Source organism: Harmonia axyridis, chromosome 5 (assembly GCF_914767665.1).
Source record: "Harmonia axyridis chromosome 5, icHarAxyr1.1, whole genome shotgun sequence".
Taxonomy (NCBI): Eukaryota; Metazoa; Arthropoda; class Insecta; order Coleoptera; family Coccinellidae; genus Harmonia; species Harmonia axyridis.
The window spans coordinates 15375762-15396824 of record NC_059505.1 but is presented as its reverse complement, the minus strand read 5'-3'; the positions used below and the strand labels follow the sequence as shown (position 1 = coordinate 15396824).

General features: G+C 34.2%; 1 protein-coding gene across 9 annotated transcripts in view; it reads left to right on the top strand.

The window, feature by feature from the left end:
- The window catches only part of LOC123680582 (cAMP-specific 3',5'-cyclic phosphodiesterase), a 447060-nt gene that overhangs the window by 54319 nt on the left and 371678 nt on the right, over nt 1-21063 (top strand). For 3 of the 9 annotated variants that reach the window (XM_045618548.1, XM_045618547.1, XM_045618546.1), the window contains exon 1: nt 18267-18486. The exons of 4 other annotated variants lie outside the window; for them this stretch is intronic. The gene's annotated coding sequence lies outside the window, so the exon portion shown is untranslated. Of the gene's footprint in view, nt 1-18258; nt 18487-21063 lie in introns of those variants that run through there. 2 more of the 9 variants (XM_045618545.1, XM_045618549.1) reach the window with 2 other exon arrangements.

The window sequence follows — 21063 nt, the reverse complement described above, 5'->3', positions numbered from 1 at the left end:
CTTCAATTTCAGACCTTTTCTTAACCTCTAATCTCTCTGATCTCGTCTAAATTACCTTCTTGGTTTGGGGTCTGTCTCCTGGTCAGATCTGTATCTCGTAACTCGGATATGCCTGGTAATGCAGCCTGATAAAGTGCAGATCTTATCTTTTTGAGCAGTTAGCTCAATCACACCTCAAAAGCTTCATACTCTCATACTATCGAGTCGAATCTTCCACAGAAATCATCGACCGATTCGTGTTTCTCCATTTTAGTGGAGTACGAGTGAGCTCTTACCTGAAGTGTGTGTGTCGCATTTGACTTGCACTTCCTGGAGAACCTCAAACCTCTACTTACTTCAACAGGGTCTTAGGATATTGAAAGTTTTCTTTTAAGTAATTCTCCTCAATTATGTTTATGATAATATCTCATACTCAATTACTTCTCTTGGATTTGTTAGCCTCTGAAAAAGTTTGGTTACTCGTACTTGGCTCTATGACGTCCAACAAATCGTTTGTCAAAAAGCTCTGATCATAGACTGTCCATCCAGATCTTAAAATTTGAATTCTGCTCTGCAACATAGATTAATTTTAAATACCTGGGTTTTCTAGTACTCTAGAATTTTAACCCCAGAAATTATTCTCTCAATTCTAATCACCTCTGTGAAATGAATTAATTTTAATTAAATAAAGCTGGGTTTTCTCAAACTCTTAAATCTCTAAGATTTAATCTCAAAAATATTCTCATAACTCTAATTACCTTTGTAACATGAATAAATTTTTATATACCTGGGTTTTCTCGCACTCTAATCTCTAATATTCTCTACTCTACTCTACTCTATTGTCGACAATTTCTACTCTCTCAAATCTCTAAATCTCTAATATCTCAAAAGGGGTTTTGTGTAATGACTAAAATTTCTCTAGCATTTCTCATCTCTCTTACGTATCACTCGTTGATACTGCTCTAGTCAGCTAAAATCAAGGAAATGGGCAACTATTAATTGCATGAAAAACTTACATTGGTTCTGACAATTCTCTCTTTCCTCGTAATGCATGAAACCTATATCTTCTGCACTTACGGAAATGGTGGAATCGCTATGATAATCCACCAATGGTTTTCCTTGATTTCCTTTGGCTGCCATCTATTTCAGGATTTATGAAACAAAATATTTATATTATGTATCTTAAGATTTTTGTGCATTATATGCTCTCTTAGTACATCTACTACCAGGTATAAGATATAAAATTTTGTTTCATGCTTCTGAATTGCCTCAGACGCACAGCAATCTGATACAATCCGAAACGGAATTATCAAGTTTTCAAATATCACCACCTCATATTTGTAAACCTTACTACAAAAGCGGTATCACGCACTGCAATGAAAACCTGTTGAGTTAGGTATGGCCATTTTACAAATACGGGATGAATACTTGAATCCTATAATATCCCTAGCTTACAAACAAACAACACAGCACAGCAAGCATTGTATGAAAGAAGCCCTGAAATAATAGTTATCACTAATCTTACTAATTCCCCAAATTTTTCATCAATATATATAGTCTCAAAATATCTCCATCTCTGGATTATGTTTATGGAATGTGAAACATCTAATTTTACATGCTCCAAGCAATGTATGTAGAATCTTCAAATCTACATGGTCCAATTCTCTAGGTGTGGTATGTAAATTCTATAAAATTATCCAATCTAAAACAGAAAGTATGTTAGCACAATTCCTAAAGTTTACATAATCTCAGGCTCTGAAAGGTTTAAATAAACACTCTAAAATTTCCTCATGTAAACCTCTCGAATGATGTATGTACATCTCTCAAATTATGACTCTGAAAAATACTCTAAATTCACATAATATAACTTTCTCAAATGATGAATGTGAAATCTCTGAATTTACAAACATCTAAATCAATTTGATACAATGAGTATGCAAAATCTACATCTGCATAATCTAAATCTATAAAACATGTGTATATTAAAATATCTCATTTCTCTAATCTGAATCTCTCATTTGAATCTATAAAACTTGTGTATAGCAAAATATCTCGTTTCTCTAATCTGAATCTTAATCATCTAAATCTATAAAACATGTGTATAGCAAAATATCTCGTTTCTCTAAACTGAATCTTAATCATCTAAATCTATAAAACATGTGTATAGCAAAATATCTCGTTTCTCTAATCTGAATCTTAATCATCTAAATCTATAAAACATGTGTATAGCAAAATATCTCGTTTCTCTAAACTGAATCTTAATCATCTAAATCTATAAAACATGTGTATAGCAAAATATCTCGTTTCTCTAAACTGAATCTTAATTATCTAAATCTATAAAACATGTGTATATTAAAATATCTCGTTTCTCTAAACATCAACTGTCAATAACCGTTAAGAATCAAAGTTGATTCCTTATCTAATAGATAGGTAAACACATTAACCAAATATAGTATATACTGTATAACAGGAATTCTCTATTTCAGGAATGAATATGAAATAAATCATTTCCATTCACCGAACTAACTAAAATATCTCTAGCCTCATAATTAAGTTGAAATTCAACTTACCTCAATGTTTTTCTCGTTGTTTACACAACATATTTTCAGAATTGTGCAGTTTAAAGCGTGCACTGAGCCTATAACCTATTGGATTATATATATTTGGGTTATATAAATACAGAGTATTCACTAATACACATATGTTGATATTAATCGTTTATTCTCAAGACAACTAACTCTATCTCAAAAGCAAGTAAAGTTCACAAGGCAGAACGAAAGGACCTGACAGAAGTCAGGTTGGAAGAGACTGTCACTATGAAGTTTTGTCCCAGACGTTCGCTCTCGACCATCGAAGGTCCATTCTTGTTTTCTCTCTCGATGGCCCTTGATGGCCTCGCCTAGCGCAGACTCGTAGCGCCACCGCACGACATGCAATAACACTATCAAGTGTAGGGTTGGTTGTCTCTCTCGTAATCTGTTCGGATGAAGTAATATTCTAACATTTTTGAAGTAAGATTTGATCATGAATGCCTTTTGTACAGGGTGGGCATATTTGCATATTTGCCCACCGAGCGAGGTAAGCGGCTCTATCTCAGGATCCACTCATCGTAGAGACTTGCAGTAAAAATTTTTACCACTAAAGTGTACAAGAAAACACACTGAAAATTGTTTCGAAGTTCATACCTCTACCGCTAGGGGGCATAATAGCTATCGGCGAGTAGAAAAATGAATTTCAGTCGAAAATGTTTCATATAAAGTTGAAGAAAAAATATCATCACTGTAATCCTTGTAAAATTCTTTATCTTTTCGAATTGTCACTTTCGATTTTACGACATCAAATAAGGGTAGGTGAAAGGGAAAATTCTGACTGATTGAAGTGCCTGTAACTTGAGTTTGGCTCAACATTTTTGAGCAAATTAGATCTCGTCTGAAAGATAATATCTATTTGATTGAGGAAAATATATACTCATGATGAATTTGTTTTCGCTGCTTTCGATAGGGGGCGCTAAGTCATAAGTTCATTGTTTTGTTCATTTTACTTCGAAATTTCAAATGAAATGATAGGATTTTCTTAACAGAAACAGAAATTCCATCAAATTTGCATGAAAAAGCCTGCAGGTTGCAAAGCGATAGTTCAGGCGTTCTGAAGTTATGGCCGAAAGAATATATTCTTCAACTGATGCACGGCGAAAAACCAAATTTTGTCTTCAAGTTCTGACAGAAACAGAAATCCCATCAAATTTGTATGTTTTTACCGCAAGTCTCTACGATGAGTGGATCCTGAGATATAGCTGCTCACCTCGCTTATTTGCCCACCCTGTGCGTCGGAAAATAGTATATTGTGCAACAAGTGGGGAAAGTCCAACTTTTCTCGCGAGTGTGGAAGTTTGTGGCACGAGCCTGAAAGGCGAGTGCCGCAAACACACGAGCGAGAAAAGGTCTTTCTCCACATGTTGCACACTATACTTTTCCTACAACTGCACAAATTTCAATAATTCAAGTAATGGACTTGATTAAAATCAAAATGACCTTCGTTGACAGTATGTGCTAATTTATTGCGTTTCCATAGAAACTAGTCAAAAGCCCAATTTCATTGGTCTACCAGGGGAGGTGTGGGCAAAGTGCCGTGGGGAATAATATTTCCCACAGTATGCGCAATACATAGTTTTGCAATTGAGTAAACTATGCAGAAAACGCTACTTTTCATAGCAGTTGTAGGAAAAAACCCTTTTTTTATTATTTACTAATACTTTTCTCACATCCAAACACACAAAATCCAAATTCTTAATATTGTAGTTTCAAGTGAAATGGAAAAATTACCAGATACAGTACAAGGTAAGCGTTACTTGTATTCACAGAAAATCCACTCTTATTTCTCCAAAGTACTCTTGACCACGAATTTAAATGAACGCTTTGTATAATCAACGAGTTGATCGGTCAATAAAAGCAAAGTTTTATGAAACCCGTCGTTAAACTAACATTATACAGTTCTGTGGTCTTCAGCGGAGCATTAGACACATGAACGAACAAGCACTCAAAACAAAAGTGACTGATGCCAAATAAGTGCTTCTCTCGAATGTTTCATTATTTCGAGTCACATCCATATCAACCATGCCCTGATTTCATATCAATGGAATATCGTTGTAGATTCCGACATTTTGCATCGATTTCATTGAGGTGCGGATTTGCTTGAAAATCTCCTGTGACGTTCTGTTAGACTTGAATGTCATTTCATGAGTTTGGCAGTAATTCCTGTCCAATCTATTCCGCATACGAATAATCCGAAAATATTCACGTTCAACGACTTGGCTCACTTTTTATTGGAGCATTCCTGATGTAGGTATTTGTGTAACACGTCTGTGAATCCTAGATGCGCTCGTAAAATAACAACTTTTGTTTCGCCGTACAACGTCCCTGTTAATGCTTTGGAAACTGTTTCGTTGGAATTGAAAAAGTTGTCACTTCTTAAGCGTCACGCAGGCATTTCATCAGAGAGTGGGATCGATAGTACAGTGACGAAGTTGTGGAGAAGTTCAATTCTTAATTAAAGATAACTTACTTTTACTTCCACAAGTTCATATTGGGGAGTTTGAAAACTTGTAGATTCGATAATTTTTTAAATATAGCACAAACTGGAATATTCAAATTAATTCAAATATCCACGGTATTCTCTGGTGTTGACCTCCCCTGCATTAAAAGATCTGAATGAATTGTATATAATATGCGGAGAAGACTGGAAGGCAAGCCATGAAAAGCTACTTTTTCAAATGAAATATGCTGATTTCTTTTTCAAACGTTTCGAAATGATGTACTATCTTGATATTCATCTCTGATTTCGATTTATGTTTGAAATATATTAAAGAAAACGAGGAAAGCACTGACGTGAAGGCAGATGTTTTTGAGCGCTCGTCATTCAAACGCCTATAATTGCATTCGAAAAGACCACAGAAATGTATATAGGTATATACAAGGTGTATCAATAGTCCTCGATCATTCGATAACTCTCGTAAATTTTGGAATAAAGAATTTTGACGGAATCGACAGAACTCAGCGCATAAGCTTAACTTATTGTTGACTCTACAGGCTGGTAGGTACGAAAGTGGTGAAACATGATACAACCTTTTTTTCGAAAGAAATGCCCAAATAACATACTCATAATCTGCATGAAAGTCTGATTTAGAAATACCTCACTTGTCATTATCTGGGTTACTTTTTCCGAAAGATGTCATGATGATTATAATGTTTTAGACTGGAGATCATATCTTGAAGATCCGTTCGAGATAATTGTAGAATTTATTTTTTCTTTCTTCTGCAAATTTACAGATTTCTCTACAGGTGGTCCGAAAAACACTGCAATTTCTTTCTTCAAACCTTCAAAAAATGTCAATTAGTCCATTTTTTCGAATGGCATGCCCTATTTTTTTTTTGCCTGTTGGATAGCCATACATGTTTTGTACTGCGGCTGATTACTTTTCACGCATACAATTTCAAAATGATAAGATAACTCAACTTCACTTAAAATACCTAGTAATATCAATCAAACACAATCCAAATTAAAGTAATCATCAAAATATTTGAGAACATTTATTTTGATAAACTTTTTACTTCACGTAAGTACTTCCTTCCTTTTGTCGATATTGTGCTCGAATTTTCTATAATTATGATGGTATTATTGAAACAAATTTTGAAGGAAGTTCGGAATTGATATTCTATTCAAGATATTTCATCATAAACTGGACCAACATTTACAGTCGTGTAGATGACGGAAAGAATTATTTTTGCCTTATAAAATATACCTCGTTCTCGAAGCATAAGCGTGATACAGGGTGTGTAACATAATTTCTGAACAATATTCTATACAATGTATTCAGTTATAAATAACCTTTGAACTTACGATTTATTGTCATATTCAATTCAATTCAATTTATTCATCAATAGGTATAAATATACATCAGACAAAAACTTCACTTGCAGAAATATACAGCCTAAGCAAGCTTGTATGCTGTCATTATCTGCTTCTACAACTGATGAACATTCTCCCCAGTTATACAAAAAATCAATACATTTGTTGAAAGAGAAACAACAAAAATGTAGATTACCAATTGAAAGGCATAACAAGCCAAAGAAATGCAAAAAAAAAACACAAAACAAAAAATTATGCCGATAGGATGGCTTCGAATCTATCAGAATTAACAATTACATAAATTCGGAGATGATATCTGAAAATTTTACTTTTTACATTGGTTGTTGATTTAAGTTCTTGGTAAAGGAGGTTATTACATTTTTTTTTATAACTCCAAGGCATTTAAGTATAACATCAAATCATCACAATTTTTTCGTATACTATGTATATTAAAATGTACCATATTCATATTCGATAGACATATCGAATTCAATCTCCTTTCTAGCATCATCAACACTAAAATATTTGTTTTCTGTGTCATCCAATTCTGATTCGAAGCAATCCATTATACAACTACAATAGCAAAAAAATAGTGAAAATATAGTAAAAAAAAATTCCACAATCAAACTCTACAACAATTGTAGGCAGTATGTATACAGCGAAACTACCCCGATAAGCATATAAGAACTAAACCTATATAGAAATCACATACATCATACAACATAATAATACAATTCAATTCAATCATTATCAACTCATTTAAACTAAGGAATCTACGTCCTGTTTATCATTAACTGAAATTACACCTTTTTCAGTTCTAACCTTAATTATACCATCAACAGTCCACACATTCTTGGGAATTTTCGCTAGGGCATACTCGAATATATCGATTCTTTTTCTGGTTAGATTTTCTTTTACAAAGACCTTTGATCCCACAAAAAGTTTTATTGATGAGTAAAATTCACTACGATATGATTCATCTAAATATTTGACAATAATCGGACGTGTTTTGTTTTTAACTCCTTTTCCTAAACGGTAGCAGGATTTTATAAATCGCGCATCAATGTTTACCATTTTATCTTGACACATGGCTATAAGTTTCTTCTTCAGATCCGAATTATCAGATTCCGGAATTCCAAAAACAATAACATTGTTTCTTCCACTTTCCTGTTGTAAATGTTCCAAATTAGATTCGGTCTTGTGAAGCCTTGATTTCAGTTCTTCAAAATTTCGATCGGTAGAAGGAAACTCATCATCTTGCAATCGAAAATTCAGCCGTTTAAACTCCTCCTCCATTCTGTCCTTAATCTTGAGCATTATTTTCTCAGTAATGGTATCTAAATAGCAATCCAGTACGGCCACTACTGTCTCTTTAACGATTCCTTTCAATTCTTCTATATTTCCTCTGGTTAAACCCATTTTTGAAGATTTCTATCGATTATTATTCGAATGCGGAAAACTAGTAATCGGAACAATGAAATGCAATCTAATCGCGACGACACATGCGGAGAGAATGAATATCAGATTATTTTTGAGGGTTCAATTTAGAAAAGGAGAAGAACTTTGAAAAAAATTCAGAATGACGGAAAACCTGCTATGTTCTCATTCTTTGGTTTCCAGATTGAGTTTGATTTTCGAAATGAACAGGATTTCTTTGAGAAAAATTCTTCATTAATCGAACAAATTTTTTTTTCAAATGTTTATCAATAGCGAAACAAAATTTTACCCGAAATTGTTGAAATGTTTCACGATTTTACCCTTTTTTCATACCAAATTGACTGAAATAATGAAAAATATTGGTTTTAATTTGAAAATCTTGAGTTTTAATGGATTTGAGTTGTCCGAACTCACAATCTTCTGATAAACACCCTGTACATTATTGCTCCAAACAGCACACATCCTTATAATATACTACGTATTTCCAAAATAGAAAATAAAAAAGGTTTCTCGAAAAAACAAATATATCATATATGAAAACATTATGAGTCCTGGTCGCCACCACTTTTTTTATAAGAATCCCATTAACTCATGAACCGTTGAATTTTTACCCAAGGTTTGGCATATCGTTGAAATTATCATCAAAACAGGTGTTGAAATATTATACTGGGTGTTCGATTTGAAATAAGGATGTATAGTAGAGTGTTTCCGGTACAACCAGAAAATATCCGAAAATGAAATATATCAGGGAGGAAGATCATTTCCTCAAATCCAACATGCCAATTTTTCCGCACCAAATTATGATTAGTTTTCCATGAACATGTAATAGGCCATCGCGGTGAATGACCCTGTATAGGTATCGCAATCCACTCTGTGAAAAAATTCTGTTTAATGAAACTTACGTATTCTTATCTCCTGAACAAAAAATGACATTTTCGACGTTCTCGACTAGTTCCGGAGATACGGCCACCAAACTCAGAAAAACGGGGTATGTTTTTCTCCATCAAATTTCTTTCAAATGTTTTTGTTCAGGAGACCAAAATATGTAAATTCCACTAAACTGAATTTTCCCTCTGGATAGAGTGCGATAATAATATTCACCATTGATCTTGTTGGCTTCAGTTATAGTGGGAGTCATAATTACTTGTCTATTATTTTCATTAATCTACTACCACTCTAGTTAACTTTAGTGGAGCTCGCTTAGAATACATGCTAATCGTCGTGCAGTCGTTTATGAATATAGGTTAATTCCCGCCGACGCATTAGAATGAGAACGACTGGTGTGTAACAATAGGATGAAATACCTACCATCAGGAAATGGGATATGGAGCTCAGTGAACACTTATTCCAAGAAGTGGTTATCAAATCCTCTTTAATTGAAATCAAGTTGAACTGTGAGAAAATGATTAGGACTGGAGAGGTATCTTATAATACACTGCTCAACAATTGATAGGGATCACTTACTTGTTCTAAATTTATTTCTGAAATATTCGCTCCAAGATTATAAATTTAGTCAGATATCAGAGTATTTTCAGTTGATAATATGGTTCACTTGAGAAAAGAATGAAAAAATGGAAAGTTGGAGAGAAAAAAACACTTTATTAGGAACACTCAAAATTCTGAGTTTGAATAACATAAAAATTTTATGATGAAACCACAAGAAGGCTGAAGTTTCGGTTAAGCTAGTACCCAGTTGGTGCCCCACGAGCTCGTCTCAAGTATTCTACCTTACGAGGCATACTTTCGATCAAACGATTTATGAAATTTTGGGGCAAATTCGTCCAAATATCCCGTAAAGCGTTAGAAAGGTCCTCCAGGTTATTGATCGGTTGTTTTAAGGTTGACAATTGTCTAGACATCTCAGACCAGACATGTTCGATGCAATTCATGTCTGGAGAGCGAGCTGGCCAGTCCATCCTATTAATAGCATGAGTTTCTAGCGCTTCATTAACCAGACGACTACGGTGTGGACGGGCATTATCGTCAATTAAAATGAAATTCTCGCCCACAGCAGCCGCAAACGGAACAATTATGGGTTCAATAATCATATCGTGATATCTCTGGCTGGCCATGGTGGTGTTCTGCAGAGCAATCAACTCTGTGCGTTGGTTCAAACAAATGCCTACCCATACCTCCGCCAAAAGGTGTTGTGGGTACCATAAACTGTTCTGCATACCTTCGACCTCTTTCCCTCCAAGCAAGAGTACGTCCATCGGAGTTGACCAAACGAAATCTAGACTCATCCGTTAATAAACATCGGCTCCAATCTTCAAGTGTCCAATTGCGGTGCTTCTCAGCCCATTGCCGTCGATGAACCCGGTGTTCCCTATGCAAACGGGGATGTTGTACCCTCCTACATGCTCTCAAACCACGAACATGTAGTCGTCGTCTTACAGTCTGGTTCGAAATTAGAACTCCTGTTGCAACTCTCAGTGATCTATTGAGCCGCGACGCCGAGTAAGTGGGATTTCTCCTAGCATTGAAGATCAAAAGACGATCTTGGGCAGCTTTTGTACTGCGCTGCCGACCTCCCCCATGAACATAGGCTACTGAGTCGTTTTGGATGAACCTATTCCAAGCCCGACTCACGACACTTTAAGAAACATTCAACCGCCGGGACACTTCTCGCTGGGACAAACCTTCATGTATCCACCGTATGATTTGGTCCAGTTGCACAGGGGCCACACGTCTTCTCGGCATGACTGATAAGCTGATATTGTTCTCATTTCTTCAATTATTGTCACCTTATGTGTTTGAACGAGAGAAAAAACAGATTTAATAATGCTTTTCACTCCACCTGTAACAGCCTACAGATAATAATCGATTTTGTGAACAAGAGCCGATGAAGTGAGGAAGACTTTGATATAATCAACTCAAAACATCTTACTTTTTCCTTAGAGAACATATTATGTTCAGATATTCACGAGATAACTTGAAAAAAATACAAATGAAGAGAAGTTCATAAGTGATCCCTAGCAATTGTTGATCAGTGTATTTGGAATGCTCTTACGGTCACATTTATGATTATTGATTGAGATGGCCTGGTGATTTCATTCATAACTTTGGCCTAGTATTAAACTAGCAAACTAGTTGGGAATTTTTTCTACTTTCATTTATGACGAGCCTATAAATTGATAGGGATGTTGCCTTTATTTTGAAATTGCTTTTAATTTGTAGATAAGCCCTATATATTCTCGAAAAAAAATATTTTCATGGAAAAATATAGAAAGTTCCTTAAAAAAATACGTGAATAAAAAAGTTTTCAAAATTCCCGCTTAAACGCTCTATTCTGTCACTGTATTATGGCGACGTCACTGCATAAAAGAGTCACCACCATAGACAAACTAACTAATTTATCTATGATCACCACGTGCTAACGGTCTGTCAAACTAAACTTATGTATATCAGCTGATATTGACAGTCAAGTCGGTTTAATTATATCATCTGACGTTCTAAATCATAGATAAACTAGTCCTAGATAAGATTAGTTTGTCTATATTCTGAACGTTTCAGTGCTATGACGTCAAATTGCCCACGTGCAAGTCGATAAGAATCAACACAATTTAAATAAATTTTATTGAATTGAATTCGAGAAATAAGATAATGAAAATGCTGTTTTAGTATTTTAAAAACGGCCTCTAATGTGGAAAACCTAAATTCATTTGATTTTATTATATGACGCAACATCCCTATTGTTAAATATTCAATCCTTCAAATGATAGGGTAGGAAGGGAGCCACTTTTGACATCGCACTGTATATTGAAAAGTTTTTTTTTTCTTTTAGGATGAGTTCTGTAACAGCCGCTATCGAGTATATGTTGAACCAGATGTCCAACTTTTATGACACTTTTCAGGGAACCATCCTGGTGGTGTTTTTCTCTGAGGTTCTTTCGGCCATTTTAGAATCATATCCTGGTCCATTCTGCCCTTTCGATCTTGTCCACGATCTTCCTCTCAGGTCTTCTTTTTGTATGAAGACTGGAATTTTATTCCTTACGCCGCTACTATAATTTCCTCAAGTTCCTACTGTTTTCTCTTTTCTCCCTTCCGCATGTCACTTTTTTCTATTTGGTTCTTTGAAAGAGGTAATACCTCTTATCTGTTTTTCCTATTGGGATTTTCATTTTCCTTCTTAATTCCCTAATTCTCACACTCTTGCTTGGTTTCAGCACTATTTTTATTATCTTTCGCTTGTTTTCTAAGAAAAGTTTACTTTTTTTTTTGCTTTCTCTTTCTTTACTGTTGTTCTTCTGAAATAGATTGGAACTGTTTTCGTCGTATTCACCATGCATCTCCATTTCTTGAAGTATTGCATCAGTTTATCTAGGTGTATCTGTAACTGCCTAGTAATTGATTTCCGCATTCCACTTTGATAGTACATAGCGGTGTCATCTGTACACTGCATCTTGCATCTATTCATTTTTGGTATGTCTGACATGTAAAAGTTGAACAGCAGCGGTCCTATCACCGATCCTTGGGGAACTCTGGCTTCAATTTCTTTAATCGTCGTCCTGTTACTATCCATATTAACTCCAAATGTTCTATTTCCCAGGTATGATTTGTATTGATCTCATAAGTTTTGTTGAATGTTGAATGCACTTTGCGAAAACCAAACGGGTGCCACGATCTTCCACATGCAAGTGTTTTTTTATGAAGCTTCTACGAGCTGGATCATTCAAGGTTACGCCTTCAAAAGTTCCCAAAGATTTCATCTTTGCACTTTTCATAAGCGGTTAGTTTTTGAAGTTTCAGTTCGAGTTTCAGATTCATATGTTAGAACTGTCCTAAAGCAGATCTTGTAAATTATCACTTTGCTCTTAACCGACATATATTTATTTCTCGAAATTACGTCCCTCCAGCTTCCTGAAATGCTGTATGCTTTAATTGTATTTCCCCTCGTGCTTGTTATCCGTTTTCTGCTGCAAGATATTAATTAGCCAAGGTAATTGAATTTCATCACCGGTTTTCGTGTCTTCTTGTCGACGACTAATTTAGACCGAAAATGTTCTTTAGATAACTGAACTGTCTTTTCTTTTGAGGTGGTCATATTGTATTTTTTTGTTTCTTGTTTGAATGCGAACAGAAGACGTTGCAAATCATCTTTGTTTCCTGCTATTGATGCCGCATCATCTGTGGAGCAAAGAATTTTCAGAGGTAAGTTAGTAATTCGTTATAATAAGCCTACCCCTTTGACGTCCAATAGCATTCATTCATGATTATCTTGAACAGTGTTGGGCTCAAACTATCTCCTTGAAAATATCCAGTTAATATATTTATTTCCTCTGTTATTTTCTGTTTGACTTTGATACGCATCTGTCAGTCCTTATTCAGATGGTTCAGTTATTTGCTGTCTATACCTTTATTTGTGATGTCTGTTGGTCGTATCAAATTTCGTCAAATGCTAGTTTCAAGTTTATTATGCGGATAAAAACTGGCCAATTGAGTTCGATCCCTTTTTACTCCAATTCTCAATTATAAAAATTGAATCTTATGATGCCGAAAATCCAGCTGGTCCCCACTTCCACTTCATTTCAATTCTTCTGGCTATTATTTTCATGAACATTAATCAAATAGTGCTCAGCAATGTTATTTCTCTATTGTTCTTTAGTTCTTTTCATCACCATTATCTAATAATGGGATTATTATGCAAATTTGAAAATCTTCGGAAATTTTTTAATCTCGACAAACTTGTAGAACAATTTTGTTAATTTTATGATTACTTCGTTTTCATTCGATTGTGTCTTTATGTTAATTTAGTTGTTCAATTTGTTAACCGTTTACTCAATTGGTACAGTTTCAGTCATTTTGAATTTTCTTTTGGTTGATTATTAAATTTGTCATTTTTAGAATTGGAATATTTTCCAAGACAAAAATAAACTAAATATATCATACAGATATATTATTGTGAAGGATTAGACACAAAGTTGTCAAATTATTTGATTTATACTTCTTTTTCGTATTTGAGCATTTCAATAATTATGTTATCTACCCTAGTGAGGGTAGATGACTTACAGTTTTCTTCACATTATCTTCCATTATTTCTGCGAGTTCTTTGTCATTATCTTCGGGATGATTTATCGATCTCCAGCTGGTCTTTTTATGTTTGTCGGAAGAAGAGATGCATTCTTCTGATCTGTAATTTTCCTTTTTTTCACTATCCAAACCCTCTACTGCCTTTCATACCAATCTAATCATTCTGAATCTCGTTCTAGAAGTTTTCCGAACACCATTCCTTCCGTTAACTTTGTTTCTCACTTTCTTATATTGGTTGTACTATTCCTCAGTTTTCTTACTTTATATGTTGTATGTTTGTCGATTCTTTGTTTTATTTCATCTCTAAACCACGGTTTCGTGTTTTGCTTTTCATGATAGCTGAAATTTTTCCCAGTCCTGGTGAACATCTTCATGTTCATAATCTCCTTTAATCTTTGTTCAGAACAAAAAAATTGAACTTTGGGTTTGTGAACTAATTCATATTGTACTTAGATATGGATTCAGCTATTTTTTTTTCTGTGGTTCGAGTAAGTATTATCGAATCATTGTGCTCATATAATAATCAGTACCTAAGAGTTCACCATTTTTCAATTCTCAAATTAAAATCACCCTGAAAGAAAATCGTTTCGTTCTGGATCCTCATTTTTCATTGACATCTGGTGCATCTATGCTGATGATATGTAGTCTATGATTTTGAATAGTTTATGTATTCAATGTTGAACTCTGAAGCCTGTTGTGTATCAATGTTCCCACTATAGACGTAAGTATCTTGTCCAGTGAAGAATAGAAAATTATTTTCATTTTTTACGTTTGTCACTTCTTTTTGGTCTCAGCTGAATAACAAGAATTCTGTGTTTTTCGAGTTCTATCTATCAACAAGAAAAAGATTACGTTTCAACGCCATTATGGAATGGAAAATCGACTATCTTGGTAGCTACAGGTGTTGCTGCAAGAAGTTCAAATGTTAATATCATTAAATTCGTCCGAAGACTGCATACACAGAATAGGTAGAATTTCCGAAGCTAGCCATACTAGATTATAGAAGCATAAAGATTTATTTTAACGGATGACAGCCTGTTTCATCAACCCTACTCATACACATGGGAGTCGGACCAGCCTCGCTGGCCTGAAGCTACCAGATCCACCCCAAGCGGTAAACAAAGTTAATTGCACAGTTATTGCTAATAGAAAAACAACATATTTGTTCGGTCGGAGCTACTATATTGCAATGGATGCCCACCACTCTCTCAAATGGTGCGCTGATAGCTGTCCGATTTTGACATACCCAAAACGTCATTTTTGGTCCCCCCCTTGATGATGTTTTAGGCCTGGGACCCTATTCTCGACTAGTGATCTTTCAAAACGTATACGTACTTTCCGAATGTCACACGTTTTGGTATTCTTAACTCGTGAACTTTCAAACCTACACGTTCTCGGTGGGAATGCTTACTGCGAGCGCTTTTTGGCATTCGTTTTGATTCTTTGACAATCTGAATGCCATAGACATATATTCATTAGTCATATTTATTTTTCTGAGATAATGTAAGATAAAATAGTACAATTAATATTAATGGATCTATTGGATGATGTAAAACAAATAGATCAAATAGATTCAAAGATTTGATCGAGAAACAATTTGTTTGAATATTTCTGGATATCCTCAAAGAACATTTATTATGACACCTTTGGAAAATAAACCAGTAGAAGGTACTCTATAATATTTATACAACAAAAAGCAGTGAAAAATCGGAAGCATGGGGTTCTTCATCGTACTTCGGAGACAGCAAGTAACAATGCTTTGTGTAGTGCTCCATAAAATTTGCATTGAAAATAAAATGTACCGAAACCAGAATACGATAGTACATCACAAGTTGATTTGGAAATATATGACTTCCTCATTCAAGGATAAATCTGGAATTAGCAGCATGCCGAAGATTGAGATGCATTATTTTATTCGTAATCATAAAGCCGAGTAATTTGAAAATTTGTTAAACAATTCAATAATATGTAATTTAATGATTTATAATGCTTTGATGTAAAATGTAACTGATGAATTATGAATGAATTATTAATATTTCGTTTGATCCAACTAAACTGAACACATTTTTATGAGAAATTTATGTGAAAAAATTTGGATGAATAACAAGTAAATCAACCAAATGCACAACATAAACATTTCTGTTGATAATGTGAATATTTAATAAAGAAAAGAAATATTGGGTCCCTTTATGTCTCTCAATAGATACATTTTCAAAAATATCTATTATATTCACTTCTATTATGGATAATTCGCTTTCCATAGGAGACCCCCGCTTGTTTCTCTTTCTTACAATCCCTAGATGCACCCGACATACCAATTTCTGCCCATTTTCTTTGTGCATCTTTGTAAGTAAATTGATTACAGAATTTACCCCTTTCGAAGATTCGCGTTATTTATTAAAAATTCAATCAGACAATTTTTTTGAGTATCAGTTATTTTAATTCTTCTTTTAATTTTCTGGGACATGTTTGAATATATTAGTGAACAATTCCCCTTCGATTTTTTTTCAACCCGAATTGACATACATTGATGATATTTCATCTAATCTGCGAAATTTTACAATGGTGCCGTCTTTTGGGAGCACAAGTTTTTGAACGTGTACGTGAAACGAACGGTTGTCAAGAATAGCATTTTGCATAACCATTCGCATGTGAACCATTCGTTCCTGAAACGTGTTCGTCAAAAACATCACTTGTCACTTGTATTCATTCTGGGCATATGAATGAAACTATTACTGGGAAATGGTAGTAACTTCAATTGATGCGATTAACCGAGCACTTCACGAGAAATAACCACAATTTGAGCACTTTAAAGAGATTCTACAGTACGACAAAGCTCAGTCCACGTTATTGAACTCGTTGAAACCTATCTGAAAACGCTGAAATGGGACGTCCTACCCCACCTGTCGTATTCCCCAGATATTGCGCCATCAGGTTATTACTTCCGGTCGATGGCTCATGGTCTGGGTCATCAGCAGTTCCACTCATATGAAGACAACAAAACATGGCTTGATTCGTGGATAGCCTCAAGAGATGAACACTTTTACTGAATGGTATTCGAGCTTTACCAGAATTATGAAAAAAAGTTCTAGCTAACAATGGGCAAAATAAAGTTGCATTTTCGTCAAAAAAAAACAGCGCGAACCAAGTTGCGCACCTTATACACTGTGTGCGTGAAGTATGGAACAAATCCACTTTTAGCTAAACAGACCATTTTAAGAAATAATCCTCTAACACGTCGATTTTAATTTACCGTATTTCAAAATAATAATCTAATATACAGGGTGAATCACTTTCGAGTAATGACGTCACCGTCATTTTTTTTAAATGGAACACCCCCATTTTGACTTAATTTTCCGATTACTCTAGCTGAGCTGATTGCAAAAATGTATCACATGTTGATTCCAATTGGTATAGGGTGGACGAAAATACAATTGCTTAGTGTGCTCATAAAGTAACGCGTTACATTCTTTATTAGTTAAATTAACAATATTATAAAAAATACTTATTGTCTACCGGGAATTGGTTTGAATGTAATACCCTGTAGTTTGTTACATTTTTAGATTGATAAAAATGAGCTGTTTCCAAACATGTTTGGTACTTGAGGTCTAGCTGAGAGAATATGAAAGAAATTATTTCTTATTAATTTAAAAAAAAATAGTCTTCTTGTCATTTGTGAAATGTCATTATTTATTTATTGCCGCTAGACAATAAGTTATTTTGATAATATTGTTAATTTAACTAATAAAGAATGTTTCGCGTTACTTTATGAGCACACACAAAACTATTGTATTTTTGTCCACCTTGTACCAATTGGAATCAACATGTGATACATTTTTGGAATCAGCTCAGCTACAGTATTTTAAAAATTGTGACAAAATGAGGGTGTTCCTCTTTAAAAAAAATGACGGTGACGTCATTACTCGAAGGTAATTCACCCTGTGTATTAGATTATAATTTTGAAATACGGTAAATTAAAATAAAAAATCGACGTGTTTCAGGATTATTTCTTGAAATGGTCTGTTTAGCTAAAAATGAATTTGTTCCATATTTTACGGACATAGTGTATATTAGGTAATATGTGTTCTCTTATAAGATCATTCTGTCCATTTATCATTCATTTTAATGAATGGGTTTAAATTTTTTCATTCGCTCAATCCTCATAATGATCGGTGCTCAAGGAGAAAAACATCGAAAAAAAACATAAAAGAATACAATATATTATTATCCTTTCTTTTATTAGAACCGCGGAACATTTACGTTTGGCCCTGAGACTATGAAACGATTGTCGCAAAAGTGTTAATTATAAGAAAATAATTTTTGTTTTGTGAAATCGTGCGACATCGAGTGAAACCGTACGGTTCCGATCGCTCAAAGGTTCCGGATTGTGGCGCACGTCAGTGCATCGTTATCGGTCGCCGAGAAATCTCTGACGCGCAGTGGTGCGTTCCCACTAATATCGGCACGTTCTTCGACGACAGTTCGTCGAAGAACTGGAGGACGCTACTCTACCACCGATAGTCGAAGAGTTTTCCGGAAAAGTGCCGCGTTCGAGCTGTCGAAATCTGTGTTTGCGGGTTGAGGTTGATTTTTCAGCAGTTTTTTTTTGGATTAACAAACCACTCGGTGAAGGTATTACGTTTGTTTGCACTCACAGGTCGATTTGATGTAATGGGTCAATATTTGAAAAAAAAAAACAAATAGGATTGTCTATATTATGTTTATAAGTTGAAAAACAGCACATATTACCTACGATAAACTTCACTAAGATCAATGACTACATGAACAAAACTGACAAATTTGGTGAAAAAGTTCATCAAAGTTTAAAACTGAATGTGTCAACAACATTTTCATCTGAAGAAAAACTTATTACTGCCACTCATTTGAATTCAAGTTTTTATTGAGCAGGTACCTATATCGATATTTCTAATGAAGAGAGCGACATACCATAAAGACTCTTACCAACTATTTGAGAGTTATTTTTCCAATCGCAAATTGAATGACTAAACTAAACTAACAAATGTGGTGAAAAAGTTCATCAAAGTTTAAAACTGAATATGTCAACATTTTCATCTGAAGAAAAAATTATTACTGCCACTCATTTGAAATCAAGTTTTCATTAAGCAGGTAAATCGACATTTCCAATGAAGAGGGCAATATACCATGAAAAAATATAACCAACTACTTGGAAGTTATTTTTCCAATCGCAAAACCCTTCAGAGTTCAATTCGTTTCATTTGATTTTGTCGAAAAACAACCGACATTGTGGTTATGAATTATTCAACAAAAAAATTGGATACTAGGTATTAATTGCATAATCATTCCCTTTGAATCCTCAAACATCATAATTTTTATGACGATTCTATTCCAACCTTAAAACAATCGATTTAATTGGTATTGTAGGAATCATCGGCAAAATCGGTTTTTATCGAAAATAAATAATTTGTGAGCTACCTGTTGAAGGGAGCTCTTTGGTTACTGCTGAATTCGGGGTCTTTATAAATCATTGTGGAATCGTTGTTTTGAAATAGGTATTTTATTCTCATTTACTGCCGGTTTGGAAACAGAGAGTTTATAAAATTTGAATAGGGAGTGATAATACACAATTTATGATTGACAATTTCGAAATAGGGAATTGTCATCAATCATAAAGATCTCGTATAAAAATATCACAATGTCTAGAGTCACATATCACATAGTAACTAATAGGATCACACGATTAACAAATTTTATCTTTCCAGAAAATTTTATTGAAGATATGCATTTTAATAAAACTAAATTATTCCTTCGAAGCTAGGAGGCAATCCTCATTTCTTCGAATGAAACTATTTTGAATACTATTCTCTCTCATTCCTGCTGAAGAGGAATTGAAAAGATCTCATTTAGACATATCTGTTGAGAGTGATCCAGATAGTATTATTATACTAGTCTGAACAAATAAATAAATACAAACTTGTCATCAGAACTCCACTTTGATTATTGATACGGAAGTTATTATGATAACAAATGGACTTCCTCCAGAATTTGTACTCAAATTTTCCATCAGGAAGTTGAATTTTAGGGCATTCGTGTTTTTCGTTCCATGAAAAAATAAATCGTTGAATCGTGCATTGAAACGAAATCTAAATGAGTTCTGACGAACAATGTATATTTTAATGGTAGGTAAGTACAAAGTTTCATGAAGAGCAACATGCATTCTATGACATTGACTCAAAACTATTATTACGAAAGAGTTATTTCACTGCAGGAAATGGAAAAAAAATAAAACGGAATCATTTCTAGAGACTGATGCTTTTGATCTCGCTTTGGATACTACTTATGTACATTATTTTTTATTGGCAATTAAATTTATCTCTATCTAACATCGCATCATAATTAGCGAAAAACTCTCTGTGTTCTCTATAGCCGTTTCAATTCATTAAAAAAATCGTTGATTTGCTTCTTAGGTATACTATAACAAGAAATTATTCACATTACATAGGAGCAAAAGCTTCAAATAGTATTTTTCGTTGACATTCCTTGTAGGTTTTTGGATTATTTTCGTACTTTTATCCATCAGTCGACTGACGAAATATAGTAGAGAATCCAAAAACCTAGACGGAAGATCGACGAAACAATCTATTTGAGCTTTTCGCTTCTATGTAATGTGAGTGTAAGGTGTAAGTGGAGGTATGGTATATCGAAAGTTCTATTCTTTTTCCAACACCCAACCTCCTCTCTTCTGTCTTCATCGGGGGAATGTCCCTATTTTTTGTTTCCCTGACATTCGACTCTCATACATTTTCATAATACATACTCTGAGCAACAGATTCGTCTCCTGAAGAACTTAGATCTCGTTGTAAATTACGAAAATATACCTATTCCATGCGTTGGTAGTTTTAAAGCTATGTACTCATTATTTTTAACACTTTAAGTTAAGTTTAGTTTGATTGAACTTATTTTCACAATATTGAGTTGATAAAAAATTATAAAATTAAATATCAAAACAAACCAAACGCTTTACATTAATATAATGCTAAATTGTGAGTGGTTGTTACCCGAACTAAAAGTTTTATCATATCTTCACGATGTCTGTATATTCCAAATTATGGGACGGAAATGACCTAAAACTTCAGGTTCAGCTCAGTGATGACATTTTTAGCCTCAAATTCAATTCTGTCTGCTCATACGACCTTAAACGCCTTTAAATTTCGAACGAAACTACGTAGA